At 39.7% G+C, this 10,329-nt stretch overlaps 1 long non-coding RNA gene across 1 annotated transcript; it reads left to right on the top strand.

Moving 5' to 3' along the window:
* Positions 1-263: 263 nt before the first annotated feature.
* On the top strand, positions 264-1,037 carry LOC122048993. The gene is made up of 4 exons (XR_006130764.1): positions 264-302; positions 383-419; positions 756-825; positions 973-1,037. It is a non-coding gene; the product is annotated as an uncharacterized LOC122048993 (long non-coding RNA).
* Positions 1,038-10,329: the final 9,292 nt, after the last annotated feature.

Below are 10,329 nucleotides of genomic sequence, written 5' to 3'. Positions count from 1 at the left end.
TGAAAGCCAGGAATTTTTTGTTTTTATAAATGATCAGTTTCCTCAAAGTTCGAGCTGATCCCTTTGTTTTCTTTAGGTATGGAGATGGCGAGCCTACTGATAATGTTGCCCGGTTCTACAAATAGTTTACAGAGGTTCTGGAAGCATGCACATTTAGTTAATCTATTCTACCAATAATCCTTTTGCCTTGATTGATTGCTGATTATTAGTTTTTATAGGGGAAAGAGAGAGGAACCTGGTTGGAAAATCTTCAATTTGGTGTGTTTAGTTTGGGCAATCAGAAATATGAACATTTTAATAAGGTTTGGCATGATGAAATTGTCAGTATTCTTTTTGTGGGAATTGCTTGGCTGATATATTTGTGTATTGTGTCCTTGCAAAGGTTGCTGTGGTGGTCGATGAACTGCTTCATGAGCAAGGTATATAGTCGATTTATTTAGTTTGTGATTTGACTAAGTCGCATATGCTCCTAAAGCTGATTTTAAATCCTATCTTCAGTTGCAAGCTCAAAGTTCATGCATTTCATTTTTCTAGAGAATTTAACTTGTTTTGTAGACTAATTGTTACTCTAAAAACTTGTAAAGTCAACATGGTATGAGGAGTTACTAAGAAACAATTGAGTAGTCATGTTATCTGTGAGTTTCATACATACAACTGTAATGTAGTAGTCATATGCAAGTTTGTAGATGTGTTTAATGAATTTAAGCATCATTCTTACTTGGATATTCTTCTATCTTTTTTTTCCCTCTGCATAGGCGCCAAGCACATTGTCCAAGTGGGGTTGGGAGATGATGATCAGGGTATTGAGGATGACTTCTCTGCATGGTATGTAGTATTAGCAAACTTTTATGCATGCCATCCAAATTTCAATGTCGGCTACTGCTATTTTTCAGTTTTCTATTTTTTTTCTCTTTTTCCCATCATTATCTCATTACTCCTTTATGGAATATGAAATATCAACTGTACTTTTAGGAGGGAGCTTCTTTGGCCGGAGTTGGATAAGTTACTTCAGGATGAAAATGAGACAGGTGTACTCCTTATACAGCTGCCATTCCTGAATATTGGGTTGTATTTGTCAAGCCTGAAGAAGTTCCATATCTGGACAAAAGTTTGAGTTTTGCAAATGGCCATGCTATTCATGACATACAACATCCATGCAGGTAGAGATGCTCTTTACAAAGACAATTTAAAAATAGTACTGGTTAGGATTTTCCAGTCCATGAAAAGCATATCTAACACAACTTGTGTATCTTCAAGGGCTAATGTGGCTGTAAGACGAGAGCTTCATACTTCAGCTTCGGACCGGTCCTGCATCCATTTGGAGTTTGACATAGATGGCACTGGAGAACATTATATATCACTCTCACTTGCATATTTTGAGAACATGCAGGATGCATACACTAATTATATTTCTTTGTGTAGTTTTCACTGGATTTTGACTATCATCAATGTTGAGATGGAGATTAATTTTTTGTTAGATCCTCTTGGTCACCGCATTCGTGATCAAGATTGGAAATATGTTGTCAACATGTAAGTTTTTTGGCTTATTTTCTTACCTTTGTTGAAACATGGATGTATTTTGATGTGGTAATACAATTCCCACGGGTTATATGCATGAAGGGCCTTGAAATTGTATAATGCGGAGGTGGGAAGGAAAGGGAAAAAACAACCAACATGAGAAGTTGTCAAGGTATGTCTGATCCTTTTGATTAGCAACTGTTTCACTATCCTCGAAGGAGTTATTCCAATATTTCTTTTCTAACATAGGCTCCTCAACAACCGGATGCGGAGCAATGTGGTTTTTATATCATGTGATATATGAAAGATATAATTGAAAATTTTGGAGTTGACCACAAGGATTCACTTCCAGCAATGGTAATAATACAATATCTTCCATTTTGTATATAAGCCCTAAAGATAATTTGTTGCATTTTCCAACATTGCTTCAGTATCATATTTGATACAAACTCATATTTTATTTTGATTGATTATGAACGTCTCTTAGCTTTTCCCTCATTATATCAGATCTTGCTGTTGCTATGCTTTTCCCCTGGTGCTTGATGTGTTTCTATGTAGTCTTTGAACTTCTCTATTTCAATTTTGGCAGCTATGTGCTCGTCTATGATTAATAGTTCAATAGAATTCAGGGTCACTGATTTGTTATATGATGCTCTTGGTCCTTCCATGATTTTTGAATTCAACCATTATCATGCCTAGTAATTTGTTGTATGATGCTGTCGGTTCTTATCAATCTCTACACTTTAATAAGAAGGAGCAAATTATCTATGTTATATTCTAAGCAGCATATACTAAGTGTCATATATGCGCACAATTATCCTTCAATGAATTAAGCATTATGAACAATAGTCTTCCACAGTAGCCTTTAAAAACTTAGTATTCTATTTTATTTGATACATGTACACATTTGTTTTAGTTATTTGACATATGGTGGATTATTGGGTCCTGATCATGAATTAACTTTGTATAAAGTATTGTAGATTATCTTTGTTGCCAGTATCAATTAGAAAGAAACTTTCTTTGGTTTAGATATTTTGTATTCCAAATTTAGTTTATTGGTAGTTCTCATTGCAAAACATGACTGAAAAGATTTCAAAATGCTTGATTTGAAGTGTTAGAAGGATAGAGATCAGAAAAACTAGACTGGCCTCGTTAGAGCTAGAGCAGATATTTGGAAAAAAATAAATAAATTAAAATTGCATCTTTACCATTTCCAGCTTTCAAAATTGCATCTTTACTAATATATTATTTATGTATTTTTACAGTTTACAAATCTCAAGTACTCCAGAGTTGAAATTGATGAAGTGCGGTTCGAGTGGGATGAATGCATGCTAGATTACATTTGAAGTGCGGTTCTACCTTGATGTGTTGTTAAAAGTATGTTCTACCTTGATTCTGATATCTATTAGCTTTTGATGTAAAAAAGAATGTTTGTGTATTTTATGGATACTGTTGTAAGAAGATTATTTATGTAATTTGTGAATATTTGTGTATTTTATGGATACTGTTGAATGAAGAATATTTGTGTATTTTTTTTTGTTACTGTCGATTTTTTATTATTTCGGAAATCAAATTTGTGCTGTTAAAAAATACAGATATTACATCGGTTTTCCACCGCTGCAAAACCGGTGTTATTAACTAATATTACATCGGTCGTATACCGCTGCCAAAACTGGTGTTATTAACATATAATATTACATCGATTTTACACCATTGATGAAACGGTGTCGTTAAGTGATATTACATCGGTTTTAACCCGATGTCTAAAATGGCAGACCTTTTACATCGGCTTCATAGACATTGGTCGAAAATGTAATAGACACTGATGGAAAACTGATGTATATGAGGGTTTTTGTTGTAGTGTTAGTGTTTAATATGTGTACTTTGCATCCAAACACTTTTAGATAACTTAAGTTAGGTATTTTATTATAATATATTTCATAAGGGATTTTATTATAAAATTTATTAATTAAAATTCTATTTTGAATGTAACATGTCATGTTTATGGCTTCCGCCCAAAATTGATTACTTAAGTTATATTAATTTAACATGGTTCTAGTGGCTTCTTTTAAAGTCCTATTTCTATTTTTTCTTTCCACTAGTCTATTTTGTTGAGGAGTTCTAGGGCATGAAAATTCATGGTAATATCCATTAGTTTGACAAAATTTGGTAAGCCTATGATTTTCAAATCCCCCCCTGATCACTTCTTATTCTTTTAATTTTTATGTCTGTTCATTTTCTATTAATTTGTAGAAATTATTGAAAGTTTTTAAGATTTTATCTTTGGTTTTTAAAAATTTTACCCAAGTAAATATTGAGTAGTCATCAATTATGTTGGATCGAGACACACGTGAGGGGGGGGAGGGGACGAATCACATGACTTTCAAAAACTTATTTTTCAGTTTTGAAATTAAAGAGCGCGGCAGAAAACTAAGTAAGAAAGCGAAGTAGAAAAACAAGCAAAAGAACACGCATTTGGTTTTACTTGGTTCAGAGCCTTCGGTGACTTCTTCTCCAAGACCCAGGTCCTGCAAACCTATCAATAGGTAATCCATTAAATGACTCTTCTAGAATCGCTGGAAGAGGTGATCGAATACAAGAGATAGGGATAGTGTAACAGCCTACACTTCCCTTTTAGAGCAGTGGTAAAAATTGCAACACTTAATAAAAAGTTACCAACAATTTTGAGAGCACTCATGTGTTGCTCGGTCTACAAGAGATGATCGAATGACTCAAAAAGGTATCTTGGTCATAGACAGACTTTTATGAAGCAGCAGCAGGAAGCCGGAGCAGTCGGAACTTCAAACAAATGCGTAGAGGATTGTAGAAGTGATGATTCTTGAAGCTTGGTCAAGACACCCTTATAAAGGGTGTGGAAGGTGCCTTCCATAAGCCTTAAAGGCACCTCCAACCTGTAAAATTTGATCCCAAACTTGTTGCTCTTTATCTGTGACAAAGTCTGAATTTTATCGTGTGGAAGGCGCCATCCATAACACCAAAGGCATCTTCATATGCAGGCGCCTTCCATAGCGTGGAAGGTGCCTCGGGCACTGTTCATCCGAGGTCTTTTGTGTTCCTTTTTCCCTATAAAAAGTGTTAGTCCAATAACCTACAAGACAATGTTAGCACAGTAATAATGAGTAGTAATTAGACCCTGTTTCCCTGAAACTAGGATGAAGAGTTAGCTTCTTCTTCCTTACTACCTTAAATACCCATCACTAACAAGAAAGAAAATCTTCTTCTTCTTCTTCTTCTTTATTTGTTGCCATATTGAATATCCATCTCTAGCAAGAAAGTGTGGTGGTGTGAGACTCTCTGATTCTGAAATTCGTGAGACGAAGGAAGGGACATGCTCATGTGGATACCATAAAGGCATGAGCATTCTGATCATGTTGAGATAGGCTAGACTAAAAGTCTTCTGAGGGTTGTTCATGCATTAAAGGTAACAATCCTATTCGCTAGTGTAGTTGCAAGAGTAGTTCTGTAATCACATGGATCTCTGAAGAATTCCTTTTTCCGCTACGTATATATGTTGTTTATCGCAATAGATCCCCATATAATATGGGCACAACACTAATGATTTCCATTGGTTAGACAATGAGTTGGAGCGAGTCATGGGCCTACATCCTCAAGTGAAGGTAGTGCTTACAACTCCCGCCTTATATCAGTAATGATCATCACAACGGTACCCTCCAAGGCAAGGCCATCCAGATTTACCCAGGCCAACTCCACCTTGACATGATAACCTGAGAGCTAAAAAAAATAGGGAACACCAGCCTAGGATAATCCACCAATTAGGGGGAGTCATCAATATGATTTCCGAAGGACTGTCAATGACACCAACCAAGCTTGAAAGAGACATAGCCAAGTAGAATATATGGTCATCACTATGTCATCATTGAGTTTGGACCCATATCAGGATTTCAGCCAAGAGATTTGGAAGGTGCCCTCACCCCTCATAACGACACCTTGGTAATTCAAGAAACGATCACTAATTTTAATGTTACTCAAATTTTTTTATATAGGTAGCTCAGTCAATATTCTTTTTTAGGCAGTTGTACAGCAAATGGGTATAACCATGGAAGATTTATAGGATGCTAATACTCCTCTATTTGGGTTCTCTAGACATGCAGTATAGCTACTTAGCTAAATTAAACTGTTACTCTCCTTAGGAATAGAGACTATATAGTGGACCACGTTGGCCACTTTCATTGTAATGGCCGCCTCTTTATCCTACAACATCATATTTTATTTACACTCATTTCACAATAAAATCGAGTTTATCAATGACCTAGTGCACGACTTAGAGGAGACCTTCACGACTCTGTGGAAGTACCAAGTGAAGCTTAACTTGGATAAATGCACTTTCAAGGTAAGAAAGGGATGGTTCTCGGACAATGAAGGATTCTTGCTGAGAGGGTTCTCTTTGACCTCAACCTCTGACATCTCCTAACACGAGGCTGACCCTAGCGAGGTTGCTTACCCTAAGGGCGACACCTAGCTAATAGCTCGATAGTACCAGAGGTATGACCCAACGACTGCCACCCTTACCATGAGTATGGCTAGTTAGCGGGCGACACTCTGCTTGTGTGGTCGTCCATGTGGTTGGCATAAGGCTCACATGGTAGCCTACAAGGACCTTTTACCTCCGCGGATGTATAAGGCTTCACAAAGGTAAGCGAAAGTATGAAGGCTATTTTCTTCTTCTTTGACCTCTTTTACTTTCTTGCACAGACAAGTGAGCTTCACATTTTGGCCTAGCGCTAACTTGATCGTCAGAGGGTTACGCTAGCAATGCCAACTCCTAATTGACACTTTGAATCACAAAACACCTTGAGTGGACCAACTGGACAACGAAATTGCGGTAGCTCCAAAGGAAATAGAGGAGGAGCCCGTGCAGGTGAAGGACGCCATCATGACCTTTGTGCAACCTCAATCAACTTCAAATTGTACTCCTCTAGTTATTGTAGGATCGAAAAGAATTTAGATATCTCCACAATGACATGATATTGTCCACTTTGGGCCTAAGCCCTCATGGTTTTGCTCTTGAGCTCTACCCAAAAGGCCTCATGCCAATGGAGATATCTTTCTCTTATAAACCCATGATCTTTTCCATGTGTTTTCAATATAGGACTATGTTTGCAACCTTGCAACCCCAACAATCCCCCCTCAAACAAAGGACCATGGGCTTCCCACGTCCGATCCTCGACCCACCAGGTCTTCCTGCCCCTCGGTCTACCCGACCTACTAGGACTTCCTGCCCCTCGGTCCACCCGACCTACTAGGACTTCCTTGCCTAGCCGCAACTAGGACTTCCTGCCCCTCGGTCCACCCGACCTACTAGGACTTCCTGCCTGGTGTCTGGTCCTCTTGATCCGAACATAGGAGACCCCACTTTCTTTGTTCGAGGTCAATATTGTACTCACATGGTTCAATCAGACCATAGCTCTTGTGCACAGTTGGCGGTTAAACCTTCTGGCAGTTCAGGCTCTGATACCAATTGTAGGATCGAAAAGAATTTAGATATCTCCACAATGACATGATATTATCCACTTTGGGCCTAAGCCCTCATGGTTTTGCTCTTGGGCTCTCCCCAAAAGGCCTCATGCCAATGGAGATATTTTTTCTCTTATAAACCCATGATTTTTTCCATGTGTTTTCAATATGGGACTATGTTTGCAACCTTGCAACCCCAACAATCTCACCTAAGCTCCCCCTTGAGTTAGGATTTCTTGCAAAGGTGTATAGGTTTCCCACTTAAACCTTGCAAAGGTGTTGGAGCAATCTAGGTGCCCTAGGTTTTGATGTTTGGGCAAAGGTTTAAGTTAGGTTTATTGTTGTATTTGATATGCATTGTGAGTGTGCAGGATACAAGTACAACAAGAAAAGTCCAAGTGTGATCTTGGCAAAGGAGGAAAGTTCAAGAATGAGTCTTGGCGGTGTAAGTCCAAGCATGTAGTCTTGGCAACGTAAGTCCAAGTGTGACTTGACAATGGATGAAGCCCCGGAGGTGAGGAGCCTCTTGGCAAAGGAAGACCCGACAATATGGACAAGGCCGAAGGAAGCTCCAGAAGGCAAGACGTGAAGGATGGGGAGACATCCGAGGGACGCGAGGCTGATGGAGGAGGCTAGAAGGCTAGGTCTAGGTTGGTCGGGAGAGAACGAGTGCTGAGTGAATGTACTCGAGGCAAAATCCTAAAATTAGGGTTTACTGTAGCGTTACTGTAGCAGTACTGTAGCAGTCGACTGATGATTGTAGCAGTCGACTGATGCACTGTAGCAGAGAACCGTTGAGATAGCCGTTGGCACCAGTCGACTGGTGCATTGACCAGTCGACTAGTAACGGGCAAATCAGCTTTCTGATTTGCTCCAAGCTCTATAAGAAGGAGCTTGGGATGGCCGGCCAAGGTGACGAAATTAGACTTGGTTAATGCCTAATTAGTAGTCACCAAAGTGTTCAAGAGATCTTTGTGTGCCAAGAGGTCTTGGTTGGAGTTGTGGTGAGGTTTCTCCACCCACAAGGAGGTTGAGCTAGCCGGAATTTGCCGGGGACTAATCCACCGACGGATTGAGGGATCGTCCACCTTACGGACACGCCGTGGAGTAGGAGCAAGTTATCTCCGAACCACGTACACGCCTTGTGTTAGGGTTTGTGTTTGGTTTGTTGTCTTCTTCCTTCTTGTTTTAGATTAACTTTCGTATTTGTTAGTTTGCTTTTGTATTCCGCTGTGCACTAACATTATAGGAAGTAAAGTTTTGGGTGAGACGCTATTCACCCCCCCTCTAGCGGACGTCAAGGTCCCAACAAGTGGTATCAGAGCAAGGTGAGCTCTTGTTGGACTAATCGCCAAGAGAGCGGCTAGAGGAAGAAGATGGAGTCGGAGGGACCTCTCGGATGGGACATCCGAATCCCACCTCCATACGAGCGCGAGGACTTCGACTATTGGAGGAAGCGCATGGAGATGTGGTTCCAAATGAATTGGGACCAATGGATTGCATTGGAGGAACCGTTTAAAACTCCAACTGACAAGAAGGGAAAACGTCTCCGACGTCGATATTGGACCAAGGAGCAAAGGGAGCAATCGGTGACGGACAAGGAGGTAACTAGAATTTTAATTAATTTATTACCTCCTAATGCGATATTGAATGTAGGTGAATACGAGAATGCAAGTGACCTTTGGAAAAAGGTAATTGCGCTTCATGAGAGTCCTACACAAATCCAAGAAGAGGAAGAACCCAAGGAGAAGGACTCATTGGTCCAAGAAGAGAAGGACCAATCGAATGTTGACACGAGCTCAACATCCGAGGAGGAGAAGGAAGATGAGGAGGTATCATCCACATCTTCAAGGGAGGAAGAAGTGGAACCATCCACATCTTCAAGTGAAGAGGAAGAAGAGCAATCCAAGGAAGAGGAGATCTTGGAAGCTCAACCCTCCACCTCAACTACCAAGAAGAGCAAAAAGGATCACATCAAATGTTTTGAGTGTGGTAAGATGGGGCACTACAAGAGTAGGTGTCCTTCGCTCAAGAAGGTAAAGGAGGTAAACCCTAAACTCACTAAAGTTAATTTAGAAACTAATGTGAGTTGTAGGAAGAAGAAGGAGAAGAAGCACATTAGGTGCTTTACATGTGGTGAGTGGGGTCACTACCACACAAAGTGCCCAAGGAGAGGAGAGCTCAAGAAATTGGCGCACTTGAAGAAATGGGAAAAGAAGAGGAGCACAAGTCAAGGGGGAGCTTCAAAGGTAAAAGGGAAGGTAATTCCTATTTTGAAGCTTGATCCAAGCTCTAATTCTTATATGCTTGTTAGAAATAATGTAGATTATTTACCCAAGCATAATCATGGATTTAGGTATAATGATAGGAATAGGGTTAACACGGTAGATAACCCTAAGAAATCATACACTAAGGGTAGACCTATTAAGACCCAAACCACTTTGCCTAAGGGAAGGAAAGTGGGTGAAAACCTAAGCATTAATCCCAAGAAAGGGAGACATATGCCTAGGAAGGTGGGTAGGTCTAGGCATGTCCAAGGTGGACATGTTGACTTTAGGGTTAGAACCCTAGAATTAGAAAATCAAGTCTTGAAGGCAAAGCTTGAGGAAATGGAGAAAGTCCTAGAGAGGTTCATTATTGGACCTAAAGGACTTGACATGTATTTGGGTAGTCAAAAACCTAAAAATGTCAAATTAGGTCCCTCCAAGACCAAAAAGAGGTCAAGTGCTAAGGTAGCACATGACATTGGTAAGGGAGGTGTGACCAAGGATAAGGGAGAGTCATCTAAGGCCAATAAGAAGGAATATGCTAGGGTGTCATATAATCATGGCAAGGATGGGATGTCCAAGGTTAAGGACAAGAAGAAATTAACCAAAGACAGTGTGTCTAAGGTTAAGAAGGTGAGTTTTGTAGGCCAAGTGTCACCCGAGGTGCACCGAAGTGGCCTAGCCATAGTGGATGAATCACCAAGGGAGGTGACTAAGGTTAAGATTCCTAAGGTTAGGAAGAGCCTTTGGGACCCATGGTAGATGGGTTATCAAATGTGCCAAGTGGTTAGGAGACGGACTTAAGTCTCTAACATAGTGGGTTGGCACAATTGAGTTGAGTTTCATGCATAGAAATATGAATTGGGTTCATATTGCATGAAAATTAGTTTTTGATGTAGAGATACCATATAAACTAATGCTAGTAATGCATTATGGTTTAGTATGGGCAGATACATCAAGAGGAAGCCAAAACTAGGACTTTAGGTCAAGGTTTAATTGAATCATTTAGCTAGTTTTGAATTTTATGTCAATCTTGGGATCTGTGATA

The sequence above is a fragment of the Zingiber officinale genome, chromosome 2B (assembly GCF_018446385.1).
Source record: "Zingiber officinale cultivar Zhangliang chromosome 2B, Zo_v1.1, whole genome shotgun sequence".
Classification (NCBI taxonomy): domain Eukaryota; kingdom Viridiplantae; phylum Streptophyta; class Magnoliopsida; order Zingiberales; family Zingiberaceae; genus Zingiber; species Zingiber officinale.
Note: the sequence above shows the minus strand (reverse complement) of the source record. Positions and strands in the feature narration are given on the sequence as shown.